Source organism: Sciurus vulgaris, assembly GCF_902686455.1.
Source record: "Sciurus vulgaris genome assembly, chromosome: 10".
Taxonomy (NCBI): Eukaryota; Metazoa; Chordata; class Mammalia; order Rodentia; family Sciuridae; genus Sciurus; species Sciurus vulgaris.
The window spans coordinates 28,739,816-28,762,611 of NC_136470.1; positions in this window are offsets into that span (position 1 = coordinate 28,739,816).

Below are 22,796 nucleotides of genomic sequence, written 5' to 3' on the forward strand. Positions count from 1 at the left end.
GCGAATCTCCTGTGCCTTCACTCAAAGCTTTATCGTACCTTACCTCTGTTCTCGCTCCAGCATCTACTTGGCCTGCCTGCCTGCCTTCTCTCTCTTTCCCAGTTGTAAGAGACACCATTGCTAGAATAATCATTCCAAAGTACGAGTCCGTTCAATCTGCCTAAAATACTCCGGTAACTTTTCATTGCTTATGAGATTCACATTCGGTTATCTTTAGAGCCTGTCAAAATAATAAAATGTGTAACACTTCTTTTGGAAAACAGTAGGAAATGTTTGATCTACATGGAGTAGCTAAAGATATTCTAATTAAAAAAACAATACTGTTGGCCAATGGAAACTGATGTTATTGATGTCTAATTTGAATTCAGGAAGTAAATTCCATGTTCTCCAAGGTTTTTTACCTTCTAGCTCTGCCTATTCACATTTTCGACTTATTCCCACCCTCTGATACCCTTCTGTCCATCATCCTCAACCATGCAAATGAGAACTTTTGAATAAGAACTCACTGTTTCTGTGTACATCTGCTTTCTTGGCATGGGTGCCTTCAGTCATGCAATGTTCTTTGCTTAAAGTGCCTCCTTCATTTGACCTCCCTGTTCCCTTTCTCAGCTTAGTAAACTTCTGTTCACTTTAAAAATCTGACAGGTATTAACTCTTCAAAGAAGTCTTCCATGGCTCACTGATGGAGAGCAAAGTATATTGTTCAGTCCTCCAGAGTGCCATAAATGCTTTGGACGCCTCTCATTGCATTCATTAGAATGGCTAACAATGTACAGTATTCCTTCTTTAGAGGCAAGAAGTTCTGGTGGCTCATGCCTGTAATCCCAGGGGCTCAGGAAGCTGAAGCTGGAGGATCGCAAGTTCAAAGCCAGCCTTGGCAAAAGCAAGGCACTAAGCGACTCATTGAGACCCTGTCTCTAAATAAAATACAAAATTGGTTGGGGATGTGTCTCAATGGTCGAGTGCCCCTGAGTTCATCCTTGGTACCCGCCAAAAAAATTAAGGCAAGAAGGATGTCTTCTTAATTCCTTACATTTAGCACCTACTACATATCTTGATTCACAGCAGTTTATAAATGGATTTCCAATCAGAGAATAAAGGAAAGGTATTGTCTTCTCAATTAAAATAAAATTACCAGTCTCTCCCTAGTCTGTGAAAGGAAACAAAGTAACATAAAGTCTAGATTCATCCATCTTCCAGAAACAAGGCCAAACCTCCCTGGCTACCTCTAGCCTGATTCCTCGAATCTACCTGGGCTAGCACAAGCATTCTCTCTTCTACTTTCTCAAATCTCCTGCAGAAATGCAATCTCTACTATGACATTTCTGATGAGAGGGACTGATTCCTGAAAGAAGAATGCAAACTTTGGAGATTTGCCTGTAAAAATCTAACTACCTGCTATATCATCCCTTTCTACAAACAATACCAAGAACTCTTCCACACTTTGCCCTTAGCAGGCAAGCTACCAATTCTTCTAACCACCACTGTGTGGATAGGCCTGACATTAGCATTCAAGGTCACTCCTGACAATTAGCTTAGGAATATTTCATGTTCCAAAGTACTGCATTCTCTCAAACTGTCAAGAATCGAACTGAGGCAGAATACACTTTCCTGGTGAGCTTGGTAAAACTCATGGCTTGATGGTAAGACTCTCACCATTGTAGAAGTTGAAATAGCATTAGGTTATTTCTGATACCCCAAGGAAACCTAGGTCTCTGAAGTGTGGAAATCCAAGAAACCAATACCAAATATTAACTAGTTGCCCAGTGTGAGCATTCATTCATTAGAGGACTTTGAAGGAACCACTTACCTATTCTGACCAAATCACCAGGTTTGGGTGATTAAAATTTGATGTGAAAGTGAAATCTCATCTCTTTCTTATCTGTGGAGCTGGGCTGATAGATATGATTTTCTTTTATTCTGATGCCATAAATTAATCATAATTTAAACATTTTATTTTGAAGTTATTGCATTTTATGTACCTGGGGGGAAAAATCATTTCATAACCCTACCCCCCAAGAGATTGGTTGAAATAACTCTTATACTCTAAATCCTTTAAAATGGCAATGAAGATTTTAAATCTTGAGCCTTTTCAGGATGAGGAACAATGGAGATGAAATAGTCCTTTCCCTAAACGAGTAGTTCTGATAAATGGACTATCTGAGATTTCTACCCAATATAAGGCTGTGGGGAAGAGGGAGCTTCAGGTCTGGGCTTCATGCTGTATTTTCAAAAAAGCAGACATTTTCAGAGGGTATTTATTTAACTAGAGGGTCTGTGAAAGCAGCTAGGTGTATTTTGGAGGACAGGGAAGTTTGAAGTACAGTGTCATCTTTGCTAAGGATAAAGAGACCCCTAAGCTATTATATTTCTGTAGGTACCTTTCCAGCTTGAGAAAACCAAAAAAGGTGCTAATCTTAACTACATGGAGGGTAATCATACTCTAATTCTTGAAGATAAGGAATTTGTTGTGAGCCTAAAAATATTTAAAATCAGTTTTCTTTCCAGTGTCTCCTCATACATGGGTAAGGGGTAGACTTGGTGAATTGTGTGTGACGTGAAACCACAGACTGTACAGGAATAACAGGCTTTATTGTTATAGTTTAGATCTAGAAACTGTCCAAAGGCCCATGCATGGTTTGGTCCCTGATTGGAGCAATTTGGATGTGGTGGAAACTTTAAGAGGTGGGGACCTAATGAGAGGTCTTTAATTCTTTGGGTCATGCCCTTGAAGGAGACACTGGGACCCCAGTCTCCTCCTTTTTTTCCCAGAAATGAGGTGTTTGGTTTGCTTCACCACATGCGCCCACCATGATGAGCTGCCACAGGCCCCAAGCAACAGAACCAACTGCTCCTGGGCCAAAACCTCAAACCATGAGTCAACATAAACCTCTTCTCCTTAGAAGTATTATCTCAGCTATTTGTTTCAGTGATGGAAACCAGAGTGTTTATTAGTTTTCCATTGCTGTGACAAAAATGTGCCATAAACTCACTTTTTATTTTTTTTGGCCAAAAATGAAGTACATTTTTTCTGATTAAATGTTTCTTCATTTGCTGAATGCCCTTAGGAAGTGTGTCACAATCCTGTGTTTGTTTGTTTGGTTAAATTCTCATCAATTACCTGTTACTCTTTAGAATGGATTCGCAGGGCTCCTCAAACGGCCATTTCAAAAGTGAATATTCTCTGCTTGTCTCATTTCTGATCACCAAATAAGCATATGCTCGAAGCCACATTTCTCCAAGTTTACCTGCTTAAGTAACATTGTGATTCAGTATTATTTCTGACCCTGGACTGTCATATACTTGGCTTTCTGATCTAAATCCCATGCTACTTTTAAAGCCTATTCTGCCTCCATTTATCACTAGGAGTTAGTTACCCCGAATCTTCTGTCCTCCGTTGTTCAAGAATTTTGTTCATTTTTTTTCATTTCCTCTCCTAGATAATATTCAGATTCATAACTCTTTGTGCCCATCAAATGTTCCACAGCTGAATGCACCAGATCATCTTTCGATACAACAACCTATGGGTATTTGCATATTCACTTTGTAAATGGATGGTTCTTGTTATTTAGCACAGTAAAAGCATTCTTTTTTTTTTTTTTCTTTATAGAAAACTGAGGAGAAAGAACAAAGATTTCCCATTGACCTTCTCCTTGAGTTTCTCTTGAAGTGTTAATGTCAGGATTAGTGTGGCATATTTGTTACAATTGATGAATCCATATTAATATGTTATTAACTGAAGTCCATTGTTTACATTGGAGTTCCCTCTTTATATTACATGTTGATGAATGTGTACGTGTGCCCATCGTTACAGCCTCAGGTAACACAGTTGCACTGCCACATAGCCTGTGCTCCCTGCACCCTTGCCTTGACCTGCCACAAGCACCTGCCAAACATCATTCTCTCGGCTGTTGCCATAGTTTTTTCTTTTCCAGAGTGTTCTATACTTGAATTTCATCAGAATGCAACCTTTTTGGAGCGACTTCTTTCCCTTAGTAATATGCATTTAAGGTTTCTCCATGTCTTTTTGTGGCTTGAAAGCCTCCATTCTTTTTAATTGCTTAGTAATAATCCATTATGATACCCATTCACTAATTGAAAGCCATCTTGATTGCTTCCAAGTGAGGATTATTATGAATAAGTTGCCACAAACATTAGTGTGCAGATTTTTGTGTGGACACAAGTTTTCTTCCTTTGTTTTAATCATTTTTTTCCCCATAATTTAAATTTCCCAACACTCCTCTACTCAAGAAAAGCTTAACCATTCTTTGTAACCATCCATTGATTTGGCTCAGGGCAGACTAAGTTTATGTAGCAGTGTCCACACACTAAATTCTCAGGGAGAACCACAGGTTATTTTATATTCTCAAGAGCTCTCCATCTTGGTCCATTCATTCCACCTCATCCTCACTCTGTCATCCAAGAGGGTGGAGACCCAGTATCTGGAAATGTTTATCATGCCAGAGGGGAAAGAGCACTGATCTTTAAAAGACTTAACCGTTCTCACATCACACTAATCAATGCATTGGTCTGCTTCACTTGGAGTTGGGAAATGTCATTATAGATTGTACATGGAAAGGAAAAACCAGAAATATTGAATAACATTGAATATTATATTTTTAATACCTGATTTTCTGGCACATAGAACAATGATCTTTTAATCTGTAAGTTATATAAATGTTACTTGATTATATTTTAATATTTGCCCCTCCCTTCTCTGACTATAGACAATAGGTTAGAATCTAAAATTAACTAGTTTTATGGACTCAAACAACATTTACTAATCCAGAGGAAAAGGCATAATTTGTGAGATAAACTCTATAGAGTTACTGGAAGGAAGATGAGCAGGACTGAGTAATTGTTAGGGTTTGGCATTGCTGACACTGACTCAGAATAACTGACAATGAGTTGTTTTCATCTAGGCGCCGTGTAAGAATATTATAACTATAGATATCCATATATATATATATATATAATTGATTTTATTATTTTAGTTTATTTTATTATTTATTTTAAATTTTATTTCCCAAACAGGATATTCCATTTGAACCTAAACATATCCTGAAGCAGATTTAAACTCAGAAGATAATTTTGGTGATCATTTTGAGTCATTTAATTTCCCTTGAATTTTAAGCTAAATTGAAACTTTTTCAAGATGTCTCCTCTTCACATACTTTCCTGAATTTCCCATCAATTTTATAAACAAACATAATTTCTGTGATTGAAAATTCCACTTTCTGAAAATCCTGTTTCCACATATGAACAGCTTCTAGAACTAGGTATTCACTCCTTGAATAATCCATCTCGAGAAACTTCCTTGCTTAAACTGTGACTGTGAGAAAGTTGTTCTCACTTCCTTTTTTAATGTCTGTCTTTATATCACTGTGGTCAACAACCTAGTCCCTACTACTATTTAGGCCTGTACTCAGCAGGATCCAGAATCATCCCTGTACTTCTTATATTCCTACTTCAACAGAGTTCTCTAAAGTTCCTATCTCAAATCTCTATTTTCCTTGTTGTCTTTCCTCTGAGCCTTTTCAGAGGTTTCTTCAGGGTTTTTTATCCTTCCTCCTCTCAACCCCTACCTCCGGGGGATAAAAGAGGTGGCATGGAGACCACATCAATCATCCTGTGATGCTATGGACCATGACAGTGAGGAACAAGATGGCAGAAGAGATTGTCCCCTACAGCATGACACACATGGGTTGCAGTTTCCCACCCATTTTAAGGAGAAACCCTGGGAACTTGCATTCAGTAGAAAGCAAGACATTGAAATCAAGCTCCTGATACTTAAGATCCAGATCCACCCATAAAGCAGGCATGAGTTTGTCTTGAGTCTCAGATTCTTGGTCTGAAGAAGAGTTCAGTACTCTCGTACACTGGATTGTGACTGGGATCACAAGGTGGATTAAACATGAGAGCATTTTATAAAGTGCTAGTCACATGTCTCTTTCCAAAAAGTGTGTTTATATTTTCAAACCACAGCAATTATACTTGTTCATACAACTTATGGGAAATTCAGAAAAATGCACAGAGAAGAGAATAAAAATGACCTATAATTCTAATGCCAAACACAAATGCTGTTAGTTATCTCTACTAATATAAAATGCTATTACTACTTTCTTCTACTTGTCTAGCAATTATGCATTTGTGTTTAATATTGTCAGGATTATGTTCTATATATAGCTTGTATCTTTATGTGGCAGATTCTATTTTTTCAAAAACAAGTCACACTTTATGTCTAGTGTCAGAACGTTGCCTCTCCATACCAGATCAGGTCTTATTTTTCCCTCCACATGTAACTGGTCAGACATTGTGATTGCATGGTGAATACAAAAAGGCAAAATTCACATTGCAAGGTCATAAAAGGTGATGTGGCTCCTATCTGGCTCTCACTCTTAGGAGACTGACCCCTGGGAACCCAGCTTTGGTCACAGCTCAGTCACATTGAGACCCCGTGTGTAGATGTTCTCACCAACGATATCAGATGCTGTACAGATGACCTCTAGCCTCTAAGCTGCTCTATGTGATGTCAACTCTAGTACAAATAAGTGTCTCTATCAAGCCTGCCAAAATTACAGATTTATGAGTGAAACAGATATTGCCATTACTTCACTGAAATGCTGTATGCACATTTTTTATGTTTTTTAACAATTTCATATCAACAACTTGATCAAATGTGTATATGTATGAATATGGCATAATGAATTCCCACTACTATGCTAATTGTAATCTACCAAAAACATAAAAAATAAAAACCCTTAATTTACATCAATTTCATATGTTGGCACATCATTCACATCATAAATTTTTTTAAGTTGTTGCATATTCAGAGTCTCTCCTCACATCACTTTTTATGCGATGGTACATGTTATTAAAAACATTTTTTGCACACACATTTTGAGTTTTGCACTTCTGATTATTCCGTAGAAACAGATTCTTAGAAAACAAAATTAAATGATTTGGGGGCTGGGGTTGTGGTTCAGTGGTAGAGTGCTTACCTGACATGTGTCATCCTCGGCACCACATAAAATAAATAAATAAAATAAAGGTATTGTGTTGTGTCCATCTGCAGCTAAAAAATATTTTTAAAAAATTTTTTAAAAATATAGTAAATGATTTATGAACATTAATTCCATCTATGAGCTTCATTTAGCTTTCTAGAATAAAAATCACCTTAAGTATTATTTTTCTATAGAAAAGGGACCTAAGATCCAAACTTGAAACAAACTGACTCAAAATTTAGGACAATTCTTTTTCCAAAGTCAGGAACATCTTCCACGTTGCTTTCTGAATCACAAGCTCAGTGTGAGATTTTTATTGAAGCATGATTACTTGTATCACAGCCTGTATCTCTCATCTTTGGTTCCTTTGGGTTGCTGCATGCCAGAAGTTTTCTTTCACGTGGCCTTCACCACCCAGAGCTGACTATCAAGTCACAGGTTGACTGTGGTCCAAGTGAATGTCCATCTTCTAATCCCTGCAGCCTGTGAATATTACTTAAATGGTAAAAGATAACTAGTAGTTATGGTCACACTTAGGATTTTTAGATGGGGAGTTTCAAATGCAATCCTAAGTATTCTTGTAAGAGAAAAGCAGTAGAAGTTTTGATACAAAAGTAAGAGGAGAGGGCATGTGGCTACGGAGGCAGGGATTGGAGTTTTTGGGCCACAAGCCAAGTTATGCCAGCAGCCAACAGAAGTTGAAGAAGCAAGGGACAGGAGTATCGTAGAGCCTCTGCTCATACCTTGATTTTGACGAAGTGAATCTAAATGAAGAAGTCTTGTCTCTAGAATAGTGTAAAAGTGAATTCAGTTGTTTAAGCCACAGTAAATTTCTGTTGTTGGTTACACAGCCATAGGAATCCTAAAATGTTGCTTTCTACTAGGTAGAAAATAAATGAACTACAGAGGAGTCCATTTTAACGCTCCAAATTCTGCTCCTCAAGTATCTTCCTAGGGTAGGTATAGGGTTTCCAGGAAACATGCAGAAAATATATTAGAGATATTTGTCTTTTTTAAGTGTGTGTGTAAAAATTTGTTAAGTATCAAATGTTTACTGTCCTGTGGGAGAATACTAAAGCAAAGATAAGATCTTGTGCTTGAGGTATTATATTCTAAGTTGGGGACACACACACACACACACACACACACACACACCTATCGATATCAACAGCTGGAGCAGAATACGGAACCTTGTATTTTCTCAAAGTCCTTGCGATATGCACTTTGAAATATGCAGGAATTCAGAGCACATACACATGAAAAGTATAGTTTGATTCTTCCCCCTTTGGGAGGTATAATCGTAATCATGGAATGGAAAATAACAAGGAGTCACAGATAAGAGAGTCCCAAAGATCCTAAAGAAATAGGTTAATCTCACTGTGACTCCTGGCATGTCATAAAACATCAGTGTGCACTAGCTTCTCTTCCCCCTCCTTGGGTTAAAACTGTCCCCTTTATTGTCAAGGTCTAAAAAAAGGCAAGACATAACGAATGAATCTGCAGTGATGTTTGAAAAATATGCCTGACACATTTGGAACATACCCACTGTTCAAAATCTGCCAGCTAAGAGAAGCTGATTAGAACCCCCGATGGCCGTGGGGAGCCCCGTCCAGGTGCCTGTTACCTGCTGCTGTCAGCTCTGCCTTGGGCCAGCATGCAGCCAGAATATCCAGTTGCCTCTCATCTTTATGTAAACATCAGACAGGGAGGCAGCACTGCTGTGGATATGAGCAGGAAGGGAAGTCTCTGCGGTCTGGACAACATGACGAGACACTCTCTTGTCCTTGGCTATAGACTTCAGTTAGGTCTTTTCAGAGATGAAGGCATCTCATTTCCTTTATGGACAGCTTTGAATTTGGTCATTTTTGCATACCTTTTCATTTGGAAGCAAAAAATATCTACTCCACACCTCCCCCTAGAAGCTTAGAACCAGAAGAGACTTAAAATGATCACATCTCTGTCAGTGTGAAAGTAAAACCAAAAAGCATAATTCTAAGGTTGTTATTGTATCACCACAGGATGGATTTTAAGTGAATACTCCCATTTCCTTCCTGAGTGTAAAAAAGGGGGGGGGGGGAATACCTGCCAGATTTCATTTAGCATGTATCTTTTTAATACTTCAGTACATTCTGAAATAAATCATTAATGTGATTATAAATAATAAAGCATATGAAAAGTTCTTAGGAATGAAATAAGTCAAAATGAAGCAAATGATGTTGTAAACCATAGACAAGCCATGGTCCATGGTGTAGAGAAATCCTAGTTAGAGAAAAAGCAATTCATACATATATTCATTAATTGAACAAAATATTTATTAGCACCCACTCTATAACAGCATAGTATAAGGTTCTAGAACCAAGAGGAATAAGACAGACCTGGTAACTGTTCTTAGAATTTAAAATATGATTTGTTTACAGACTAATAGGGATTAATATGGTGTACATGCCTATAATTCCTACTACTCAGGAGGCTGAGGTAGAAGGATCACAAGTTCAAGGCTATCTTCAGCAATTTAGTGAGACCCCCGTCTCAAAAAACAAACAAACAAACAAACAAAAACCAACAAAACAAAACAAGAACAACAGAAAACTGGGAGTGTAGCTCAGTGATAAATCACCCTGGGTTCACCCCCAGTACCCACCTCACAAAAATAGACTAATGGGGGACAAACTGCCAATTAGTGCTCTGGCAGGGTATGGTAGGGACAGCATCTACCACCCAAACCTGAGAGGTAGAGGAAATACTATTTTCCTTACAACTTTGAGTATGGAAATGTAAGCAACAATTTAGAAAACAAGAGAGAACCTGTATTCCACAGTGCCTGTGCTATGAGACTCTAAAGGTAAAAAGAAACCTCTTGACATGAATCTTGTGGATAAGACCATGGAAGTTATTTGTGTTAGTCAGTTTTTTGTTTCTGGGACAAAAATATCTGAGAAAAAACAAGTTAGAGGAGGAAAGATTTATTTTGGCTTATGGTTTCAGCGGTTTCAGTCCAAGGATGGCTGGTTGGCTGGTTCCAGGCAGAAACATTATGGTGGAAGGGTGTGGCAGGGCAAAGCAGCTCAGCTCAGGGTTGCCAGAAATCAGGAATGAGAGGAAGGGAAGAGGGACAAGGCACATCACTCCAGGTCATGCTCTACTGACCTGCTTCCTCCAACCAGGCCTCACCGCCTCTGGTTTCCACCACCTCCCAACAATGCTATGAAATATGACCCCTCGAGGGATAACCCATTGATGGGGTCAGAGCCCCCGTGATCCGACTACTTCCCCAAGTCCCCACCTCTGAACTCTGTTGCATTGGAGACCAAGTCTTTGGGGGAACAGTTCACATCCAAGCAATGCCATTCTTAAAGGTAGAAAGCAGGTTAGTGATGCAATCCAGTTTATTCAGCATAGAGTTTCCTGTCTACAACGTGGAAGGCAGCTCTTGGAGCCCCTGAGGTGAGCAGTGGTGACGGTAACGACAGTGACGGTGAAGGTGCAGACGAGTGGAGGATATGGTACATTTAGGAGAGATATTTGTCAGTCTTGATAACTGAGAAGAAAAGGGGTGAAATAAGAAAAGGATTTCAGTGCTCGCTTTGGTGGCACATACACTAAAATTGGAACAATACAGAGAAGATTAGCATGGCCCCTGCTCAAGGATGACACGCAAATTCATGAAGCGTTCCATATTTTCAAAGGACTTCAAATCAGCATACTACAGTGATGCAGCCACATCAATGTTCATAGCAGCTCAATTCACAATAGCCAGATTGTGGAACCACCTAGATGCCCTTCAATAGATGAATGGGTAAAGAAACTGTGGTATATATATACAATGGAATATTACTCAACCATAAAGAAGAATAAAATTATGGCATTTGCTGGTAAAAGGATGAAGTTGGAAAATATCATGCTAAGTGAAACAGGCCAAGCCCCCAAAACCAAAGGCCAAATGTTTTCTCTGATAAGTGCATGATGATATATAACAGGTGGGGGGTGATGCGGGAAGAGAAGAATGAAGGAAATTTGGATGGTGTAGAGGAAAATGGGGTGGGAGGGGGTGGGGATGGAAAAACAGTAGAATGACAACAGACAGTATTACCCTATATATATGTATGATTACATGACTGGTGTGAATCTACATTGTGTACAACCATAGAAATGAAAAGTTGTACCCCATTTGTGTACAATGAATCAAAATGTGTCTGTGAAAATAAAAATATTTTAATTAAAAAAATAAAAAAGAAAAGGATTTCAATAAGGATGGCGCTAAGTTTTCCAGGTGAATCCATTGGGAGGTGAAATTAATGGGCTCAAGTGAACACAGTTGAATTGGAGATGTCTAAGTCAAGTTTCAGGGATGATATTTGCAGAATTGGATAAATTGGTTATTTCAGCAGAAAGATTTTGGCTAAAGTTGTAGATTTTGGAATTGTCAGCATGCAGGTATACTGAAACCATGGAGCCAAGGAGATTGCTCAGGAACCTTGTAGATCCATCAGAGATGATCACCTGGGACAGAACCCTGAGAGATATGGGGTTTTCAGGGATGAAGAGAAGAGCATCCTGCAAGGTTAGGTAGGACAAAAACTCGGAGAATGTGGGCCATGGAAGTCCAAAGAAAAGAGTGTTCAAAGAAGGAAGGAATGGCCCATGTGTTGAACGCCACCTTGATCAGTGGTGTACCTAGGGTATTTAACACCCAGAAAGGGTTCTTTTCTGCCATATGGTAAATTGTTTTCTGTTATCTTCATGGATGAACCAGCAATCATCTCTATTTTCTTGATGTGTTCTTTGATTTAAAATGTGTTAAAGAAATGAATTTCAAATGAGTTCGCATTTGGTAAACTATTTCAAATATGAATTAACATTTGAAATAATGAACTAAGTCAATACAGAACATCTCACAATTTATACTCTTCCACTGTTTTCAATTTTAAATACAAATAAAAACTCCTAGTGGTAACATAAAATGACAAAATCAAAATAATTTCTGTTTGTCTTTGCAATCTCTGCACTGTCATTGTTTATTTTGAATCTACTGATTAAACAGGGGATGTTTACTGCAGGGTTGTATACCACGGGGCTGGAGACCAACTGTGCCCACAGCCAGCTTGAATGACTGAATCATTATTAATTTACTTTTTTGAAATGAACACATGTAGCCAAGTCCCTATTTGTCTAGGGTAGACTGCAAAATGCAAGCTCCCCAAATTCACTTTCAGGGATGTTTATTAAGGGGACAATGATAAGAGTGTGCTTATTTGAAATTTGCATATATACACTCACATATATGACATTTGATAACATACACATATATAAATATTATTAAAATGCAGCGGTAACTGTAGCAATTGCTTAGAGCATTGATTCATGAAAGAGTTTTGGAAAGGAGTTTTTTTATACTCACATTTGAATTGCTGATGTATTGCAATAATAGAAAGCTGACCACCTTTTGTTAGTTTTTATTATTATTTTAAAGATATTTATAGACAATGCACCCTGTTACTGGCTGCACCCAAGATACAGTCTTCTTGTTGCCCAAACTTTGAGTACAACGATGGCCCAGATGATAAGACAAATGAAGCCTGAAAATTGCTTATGTAGTCACCAGAATCAGGTCAGCAGTAACCTTGACCAAGGGCGTTGCAGAGGAGTGGCGGGGGTGCCGCAGGTCACCCTGAGCTGAGGAACCAGAAGGCGGGTGAGCGGGCTGGACAGAGACCTGCCACACTAGTCTCATTTCCTGCTCCTCCCAGGTCACCCATTCATCCCCTCCAACCCTGCCAGTCCTACTCTCTAGGCGTATTGAACTTTTCCACTCTCCCCTCTGTGCTTCACCTAGACTTCCAGTGCTTAAGTACCCTTATTACTTCCATTCCCCTGCTTGGAATGCCTCTTCCTCCTGCGGATTCCCTGCCTTGCCTCTCTATCTCTTCTCACGACCACAACCTGCCCAGCTTTCCGAGGTGAAGAGACACTGGACCTGCAGTTCTGTGTGGGACCACAGGAACGCTAAGTAGGTTGGTGTTAGTATAAGGATGAACCACAGTCACAGGTAGGGTTGCTCGTGAGCAGGTGATTAAAGCTGAAAAGTATCATAACACCAGAGGTAATTAATTGTGGTATTAACTCAGACCTTCAGATTCTCAGTGCCTCACTTCTGCTAGGCTTTCTCGGGCTTCTCTAGCACCAAACCCAGAGGGACATTTTAATTCTGTAGGTGAAAGGAAGCAAGGCCAGGTTTCTGTAAGAGCAGTTTTGTCAGCTCAATCTAGAAAATCAGTTGAGCAAAGCAGGAGTTATTGTTGCTTTAATCAGTCCTACTTGCCCAGGAAAGGCTCTATTGGGTTTTCAAAATGATTGATTCAGATGCATCTCAGGATTTACATTTGTTTGGGAAAGATTGAGATTTCAGGATGTAATCTGATACATACCTTTTCCCTAATACCTCAACCTCTCTTTTCTTGTGCTTTGTTACATGGTCAATGACATGTAACCAGGTGGCACTTGACACTTTAAATAGCTCTAAGCAGGTCATTGTTGGCTCCAAAGTCAATCATTTGCTTGAGGAGGCAAGGAAAACTGGGTTGTGACTTCATTTCCTGAGGCTTTGGACTTAGGGTTTTCCTCCACCTTCTTAGTTCATGAGTTACTTCATTTGTTAAATTTAAAATGGGACATCTCCGTGTTCAAGCACAGACCATGTGAATTTAGAGTCTGGTCGATAATGGAACTGCTTGAGGCTGGTGTCCCAGAGTAAAACTGGGCTCTTTATTCTGAATATTTGCCTTCAGACTATACCAGGGGAGCTCCCAGCCTACTTAAGCTGACTCACTTTGACTCTAACAAGAGCCATTTAAATATTTGCAGTGCAGTTCTCTTCAGTGAGTTCAGTTGAATGAATAGTTGAATAAATAGTGAAAGATCAATTTCAGTGGAGGAGCAGTAATGCTCAATAATATCTTTTTAAGTATAGCAACCTTTATGACTTTCAAATATTAGAAAATCTTAACAATGTACAGCTGGCAAATGAATGTGCCCTTTTGATAATTGAATTTTTTTTTCTGGGAAACAAAGCTCTTTATTCAACAGCTGTCCCATCAACAGTGAAAGATACACTCAGCTGTGTAGACACTGACTATTCCTATCCACACCCCCATGAGTTTGTTGATACATGTCTGAGCCCTCTTCTTTAACATGGGTTATCCAAACCTTGAATAAATTTTTGTTACTTATTAACAACTCAGCTAGAGTTGCACATGATAAGGTCAAGATGAGAATAATGGGATCTTGTTATTTGGTGATAAATATTTGGCAAGGAAGGATATTCACTCTAAAATGAAACATGGAAAATGTACTGATGTAATAGAAAGATTTTGACTTCATCCTGTCTTAGCCATTAACCCTATCACGTAGCTTTAGAGAAATCAGTTAGCATCTCTAGGCCTCAGTTTCCTCTTTGTTATAATGGAAACATTGGTTAGATCAACAGTGTTCAACTGCACCCCTGAAAGTCATAGAATCTTTGGGGAGATATTAAATGAACGTAGTTTGTCTTCTCTGTGTCTTTTCTACAGCTTAAATTTCCTTAAGGGTTGGTATAAAATTCTGCCATCACTTTACTTGACTATGTCATTGATCAATTTGAATTTAATGCTATTTGGTGGACTTGATGTTCTGTCTTTGACCGTTAGCCCCACTTTCAACCCTACATCCTTCTGACTTGGCTTCTCCAATCCAAGGACAAAGTCAAGAACAACCTCTCTATGAAACCTTTATTAACTATCCAACTCATACTCATTGCTTTTTTTTTCTTCTCTGACCTTCAATGACATAAACACTTACCATCTTCTTTCATATTGTTTTATTTCTCTCTCTGTTATTCTTGGCTCAATGAATAGATTGCAAGTTTCACGAGTAGGTGACTGTGGCAGCCACTTAATTGTCTCCCCAATGTTGTTCCCTTAGGCACAATGTAGTAGAGAACTTGGTCCTATTTTCAACTGAAGTTTTATTCCTGAGTGGTCTAAACCAATTTTGGGAATTCTGTTGCCCTTTCTCAGGCTCTGTAACTTGAGGTTTGCCCTGAGATTGAGTTCTAGTTAATGAACTTAAGCCATTTGGAGGTCTACAGGGGAATTTAAGGGAAAGAAATTATTTGTTTGGACAAAACCATCCCTTCTCTTTTCTCATTCTTTCTGCCCTGACCACAGGTAAGATGCCTGGAACAGCAGCAGCCATATTGCAACTATGAGGCAACCAAGATGAGGGGAAGACCAAGGAAATGTCAGAGAAGTAGAGCCCTGATCTTGATAAGTCACAAAATCAATGACATTGACTTGCCCCTGGAGTTTTGTTTTGTGGAAAATTTAATTTAGGTAATGGTTAGGCTTTTAATGTGTAGTAGATCATTGTCATTCATTCATTCATCAATAAATATTTATGACGTACTGGAATATCCCATATATCATGCAGGAAATATATTAGAAAAACAAAACATAAGAAGTTCCCATTCTCACAGAGGTATGTGTATTCAGCAGGGTAGTTAGTAAAATAGAAAATTATCACTAGCCATAATAAATAAGTAAATTATAAGCAATATTAGAAAATACGAAATTCTATGTAGGAAGGAAGAACAAGGAGTAGGAAGTTCACTTTGGGGCCTGGCGTGGTGATGTAGCAGCTAGGGAGACTGAGACAGGAGGATCACAATTTCAAAGCCAGCCTCAGCAAAAAGCAAGGCACTAAGCAACTCAGTGAGACCCTGTCTCTAAATAAAATACAAAATAGGGCTAGGGATGTGGTTCAGTGGTTGAGTACCCCTGAGTTCAATCCCTGGTACCCCCTCCCCCACAAAAAGGAAGCTCACTTTGGAGAGTGGGGAAGTTTGGAAAAGTGACATTTGAGCAGAAACTTGAGATATTTAGTCATATGGTAATCTGAGGGAAGAACAATTTAGGCACTGGGTGTGACCCTGGCAAAGACCTAAGACAGGAGTAATCTGCCTGATCTGCCTGAAAGAGACAGTGTGGCTAAGAAGTGAGCAAGGAGCAAGGCGGAGACTCTGTGTGTTTGTCTGTCTGTGTGTGTGTCTGTGTGAACACGGTGGATTATGCAGAAGCCTAGATTCTCCTAAGAGCTTTACCTTTCTACTGGGTGAACTGAGTAGCCATTTGAAGGTCTTAAACAGAATTATTTTATGGCCTGACTTAACATTTAGCAAGAATACCTGACTTTCTCTGTTCAATGTGGACCGAGGCGAAAGCCAGAGGAGAAGCACAGGAGGTCTCTCTGGTAATCCAGCAGGAAGGGATGCTTGCTTGGATCAGGACTGTAGCAATGAATGTAAGAGAAAGAAGGTTTTTGTTCTGGAAATATTTTAAAGGCAGGGGAAAGATTTCTCCAAGGATTTGAGTAGAAGTTATCAAGCCCTAACATTTTAGGATAGTAAATACACATTAAGGACAAAATAGACATCAATAACTTAAGCAAAATCAAGTTATGAAACTTTAATATTCAGAGGCTGAAGAACATTTCATCTAACATGAAATGTGATCTAGCAGGCAATACTGTACATCAAAACAAATGTTTATTGATTTTTGAGAAGTTATCCCATTATCCTCTTTTAATCCTCTCAGTGCCACCTCAAGACAGGGTTGAGGGACTTTGCATGACAAGACTCTATTAAGGCACAATTTGCAAATACGATAGTATGAAATGAACTCCTGGTTCTCTTCTGCTATTTTCCTAAAACTAATTTGACTGAATCTAAATGATCTTTTAATGGCAATAGCATTTTCTTGAACAAAATGTGAAGGAAAAAGGGAGTGTTCACGTTAATAATTTCAGGTTCAAAATATCTGTTGCAAAGTAGATTATAGTCATTTGGATTTGAACTAGAGATTTTACAGAACAACTTTGAAGATTTTATAGCATTCCATAAGGGCTTATTTTGAGTTCATAAGATAATGATGGCTACAATACGTGTGTATGTATGTGTGCACAAGTTCAGGGTTGCCAAAGCAAATTGAGAGAAGTGCTGCTAAGTGTAGGTACTGGTGAGACAAAGGTACCTTTTGAAAAGACAATGCATAAGTCCAGAGAGTGCTTAAATTTTTCATCTTATTGTGTGGGTTGGGCTGAAAGGGTAAGGACAGTGAGGATGTATTTCTTAAGTTTATTGGCCAGTATGTTTATTGGCCACTTTTAGTCTTGAATGGATGTTATGGTTTCCATCTTAAATATTCCTCAAGGATCATAGAAAATAAATGCCTGACCACCAGCCTGTGGTGCTATTGGGAGGTGGTGCACCCTTTAGTATCAGGGGCCTTGAGGAAGAGAGTGAGGTCGCTGAGGGCACAGTCTTGAAGAGGATATTGGAATCCCAGCCCCTCCCTCTCTCGCTTTGCTTCTCAGCCTCCATGACATGAATGCCTTTCTCTACCACGTGCCCCTGCCACTGTGCGCTGCCTCACCACAGGCCCAAAGAGAGAGGGCCGCCTGACCGTGGAATCCTGAAACCTCTAAAACCCTGAGCCAAAACCAAATTGTTCCTCCTTTCAACTTGATTATCTCAAGCATTTTGTCACAGTGATGGAAATGTGATTAATACTATGATTTAAAGTAAAAGTTCGGAGACACGAAGGTTTTGAAAGCTTTTTAAATTTCAATGTTTGAGAGGAAAAAGGGCTATCAGATCTTTCTCTGAAAATGTATAAATTATAAATTAAATACTTTTGCTATTCCCCCACTTAGTGATCCAAATGTGGAACTTCTTTCTGAGATTTTGGGTTTCTTTTTTTACATTTAAAGATTAATTTTACATTTCTGACTATTTTTAAAACCACCTATTAAGTGCTAATTTCTGTGTATGCAATGGTGCATAAGATAAATATGGTCTCTATTCTCTTGAAGTTTTTTTTTTTTTTAATTCTATTAGTGTTAATGGAATTTATAGAAATGTCCTCACAGGATGCAATAAGCAAGACTATCAGCATTTTAGACCTGGAAGAAATCCCTATAGTTTTCAGGTGATGAAGCTGAGGCACAAATAGTTAAATGATTTGGCCTAGGCCTATAGAAGCAGAGTCAGGTAGAATTCAGGCTTTTTAAACTTCTGTGCTTCCTAGTCAAGCAAAGAGACCCAGTAGGTTGGTAAGAGAAGGTAGGGCTGTAGCAGGGAGTATGCATGTGTGCAGGGGTGCTCTTAAGTTAATTAGCTAATTTTACAGCATGACAGATACAATTTTAAAGATTAAATCAAATGAATACATAAAAATTTAAATGGATCTTGGAACAGACCCACCTAACTTTGAGAACCAGTTTCCATGGTGCAACCTAGTATAGTATAAATAATGTGGATCCTGACCAGGCATGTCCCACTGTCTCACCCTCGCTCAGAAACAAAGTAGAAATCCTCAGTCTGGCAGCTACTGTGACCCTGAAGTAGCTCCTGTTGTGGGAAAAGCCCAGTCTTGATTCTCATCTTTTAGTTAGAGGAATAAATTAGAGGATGTGTTTCTGCCATTTCCCAGTTTTGCTGAGACGCATTTCAGCATACCGAGCTATTAGACTGGACACGGGTGTAGACCCTGAGGCCGCCTTCTGAGTTTAAAGCTTGACTTTCCACTTACTAGTTGGGTGAACTTGAACAAGTGACTTAACCTCTTTGATCCTTGGTTTTATGGGATAAAAAAATTGATCATAATAGGGTCATTGTAAAGCCTGTGTTAATATACTTAAGTCACTTCAAAGAGCATCTAATGTATAGTCAGATCCCAATAATTGCTCTATTTTAGAGTTATCACCAGAATTTGTGCAATATAGATTTGGACTGCAAATAGGTGCTCATGAGCCATCGTTGTGTTGTATGAATTTGTGTGTGTTTCTGTGTGTCTGTGCGTGGCAGATTCAATGTCTGAGACAAAGCAAAACCCTACAGAACAGAGGTGCTTGAGTGCTTTCATTTCGTTCCCAGTTTAACCCCTCACCTTTCCATTACATCTTAAAAAAAACAAAACTTTACTGTGTGCAATTGGTCTACTCCCACACATTAGTGCGCCTCATCCGGAGTTGTAGCTTTCCTCTTCTATGGCAATGTCTGGGATTGTCTGAGATATAATGCTGAATCTCTCAGTCCCTGGGGTTACCAAAGAGAAAGTCCACATGCAGGTCCTTATGTTATGTCAGAGTGCCTCCCCCTTGTTCTCGTTCTCTGAAAGAATTGTTTTCTATATTTTAAATGTTTTGGCACAAGAAAGCGGGGAGGTCCTTGCTGGAAGGAACAATAAATCTGTTCCTAATCTTACCTCTTTTTTGCCCTCAAAGACTACATTCAATATATGATGAATCTTCCATTACAGGGTTTTCTGTGTATTATTTGATAAAACCAAGTATTTGCTTCATTCATGCAAACTCTGTATTCTCTGTTTTATTTAAATAATGTAAAGCCTTTCCAGAGGAGAAAAATCTAGAACTGAGAGTTAGGTTGATTTCATTGGCATCCAACCAGACACCACTGATTTCTTCAATTTCTTAAATGAAATCCATTGTGGAGCTTTTGTCCTTATTCCACATGGATTTCATGAAAATTAATGCAAACTGGAGACAGGCAGGGAGAAAATACCCTGCCATTCACATTGTAGGTGAATATTCAGTTAGTCAACAGTTAAATTTACTAAAATATCACTAATGGCCTGAAGATAACTTCAAAAGCATACATCTATAAAATACTAACCATCTCCCGAATCTTTAAAAAAATATTCTCTAAATTATGTCATTGAGCAGAAAACAAAGAAAAATATATCCAGGTAAAATGTTTGAATAATATCTGAGTACCCCAGATATCCAGTTAGTTTTTCTTTCAAGCCCACCCTTCTCACAGGACACCTGATTGTACCAATTGAAGAGAGAGAAGCTAGTTTTGTCTGTGGCTGCACATTTGACAGGATGCAAATGAAATTACTTAAGATTTTCCTTTGCTGAATGTGTGTGTGTGTGTGTGTGTGTGTGTGTGTGTGTAGATGAACTCAAGAAAAAACTAGTTTCTGCAAGATTAAGATACATTTCTTATCTAAGGGAATGTTTTTCAGTCTGGAGATTTTTATCAGAATGTGTGGATTGAACTTTTGCAAAATCTGGATGATTGTGCTAGGGCCCAGCGGTTTATTAATGGCTGGAAAGGGAGCTTTTTAGAGCCTTTTCAAGTGCATTTTTGTGGAGCCACTGATGAAACTTGGTCAGCTTGAGGAGAGTTAAAGACATAAGACAGCCTGTATTGGGTAGATCTAATAATCTCCTGTAGCTTCAGAGAATTGTGAGTTGTCAGGGAATTCTTGGCATTATTTTGTAATATATGTAGCATATATTGTAAAATAATACACTAATAGACAAATAGCTAGAAAACATTTCAGCAGAGGTAGTGCTTTCTTGGCAGAAAAATGACTGCATTTGGCATCAACCTCAAAAGCATAAGCGAAGGAATAGAAGCATGATCCTTTCAAATTACTGTATTTTTCTAAGATCCAGTTTTTGAACACTGTGATTTAGAAACTATCGATCTTCTAATACACTTAAATTCTTATCACACTTTTAAAAATTTATATTTTTCTATTGATATTTAGGTCTAATCAGTACCCACTAACCAAAAGTGTAAGAATCTTTCACCTTCCATTTCTTCTTCACTAAGTTTACCACCTCTCAGAGTGAGTTGAATGCACCATGCATTGAAAATATTTTGGGGGAAAAAAAAACAGCGACCTTTTTTCAATATTCTCTAAGTAGTACAGTTTAACAACCATTTCCATGGTATTAGGCGTTATAAATAATCTAGAGATAATTTAACCACATGGGAGAATGTATGTAGGTTACATGCAAATACCGTGCAATTTTATCTAGGAGACTTGAGCATCTGCAGATTGGGGTGTCTACAGGGGATCCTGGCACCAATCTCCCACAGATACTAAGCAATGACTGTCTCTGGATGCTACTGTGAATCTGCTTGCTACTCTTTTGTATACTTAGTATACATGGTGCCCTTTCTTGGAGTCATGTTGGTGTACATCTGTGAACAGTGATCCACTTCACCTTTTGAATATAGCCCTTGCTGTTTTTTTTTAAAAAAGGATGTGTTTTCTTTTCCTCTTTTCCCTCTTCCCCTGCCCTAACCTGGGGGAAAGGAACAAGATTACCTTGAGTTATCTGTGCTGCACAGGAAGGAGATGTCACTGGAAGAGCTAGGAAGTGACTGTCTCCCAAATTAACAATTGAATTTCACACACACACACACACACACACACACACACACACACACACACCCTGTCGGGGCACACCTAGAAGGTAGCTTTTGAATAGATTCTTTAAAAGCCCTCTGTTTTCCCCAAGGGCAGAAACACCACCTCTAGAACTGTGATTCTTCTTTTTGCTAGCAAAGCAATAAAACTTCTTTTTCCTTTTTCTCAAAACAGTGTCCTCATCATTATAATGGCACGGATTGGCATGGGGGACAAAGACAGAGCTTTCGGGAACACATCCTCGTTAAAGTCTTTCAGGGATTGCTTAGCTTGGTAAACACTGTGAAGCTTTGCTTGTCTAAATATGAATTTATATTCTCTTTCACTTGAATGCCAGTTTGGTTAAGTGTAGAATTACAGTTTTAAAATCATCCCCCTGTTTTATTTGGAAAATACTGATTACTTACCTTCAAGTTTTGAGTTGTATTCATGAAATGTTATGTTGATGGTAGGTAATATCTGTTTTAAGTTGCTTGCTTTTTTTTCATCCTTCAAATTCTGCAATTTTACAATGGCATCTGTAGCCTTGTCTCTTTTGAAACCTGGTTTAGAACTTTTAATTTTAAGATCCATGCTTTCTTCAGATTCAAGAGTATTTTGGTCAGTATTTATTTAATTAGATAACTGCATTCTCTTTCTCTCTTGTTCTGGGATTCCTATCATTTAGACTTTAGAATTTCTTGATGTACCTTTCACGTCACTTACCCCTATACTTATATTTTCCCTCCTTTTGCACACATGTTTCAGCTCAATCTTTTTTTTTAATACCTTTATTTTTATGTGGTGCTGAGGATCGGACTCAGTGTATCACACGTACTAGGTGAACGCTCCACTCCTGAGCCACAACCCCAGCCCCAGCTCAATCTTTTAACCCACTAACTCACCACAAAGCATGAATCGCTGCTATTGTTACCTAACTATTGACATTTTTGTGTCTTTATTTATTTATTTTTGAATTCTAGGAGCTCTAGGAAATACTTTTATGGAAGGAAATTTCTTTTAAGTCTTTCAAAGCACAACTAAAAGTGTTCTGTTTTTTGGTCAACTTCATTAGCTCTTTCCTGGGAAGGGAATTCATTCTTTTTGTTTATGCCTAGCTTCCATATTATTGATTCTCTTAAAACACTGAAGGCTTCTTGGACATGTACAGCTTTGATATTTGAGCCCTTCATGTGCCCTTGGAGATAGTTAATAACCTATCTCCAAAGAATGGGGGAAACATTTGGAATGGAAGTTTCTCTTTCAAATGTGAGTTCTCATCTCTCTCCAAGTGGACCCTGTGAGTCTTCTCCACCTCCAATACTCCTCTCTAGACAGTTGTTAAAGCCCTTATAGCACCAAGATAAAGAAAGAAATAGGCTGGACTACTTCTCGAAAAGGAGCTTTCTGATGCATGCCTCTTGCCTCAAAAACAGGCTTCTCCTGCATTTGTTGTAGCCTATAATTTCATCCAGTTTCATTTTGCTGAACACATGATTGTATGAGATCACTCTCTGAAGTACCACAAAAT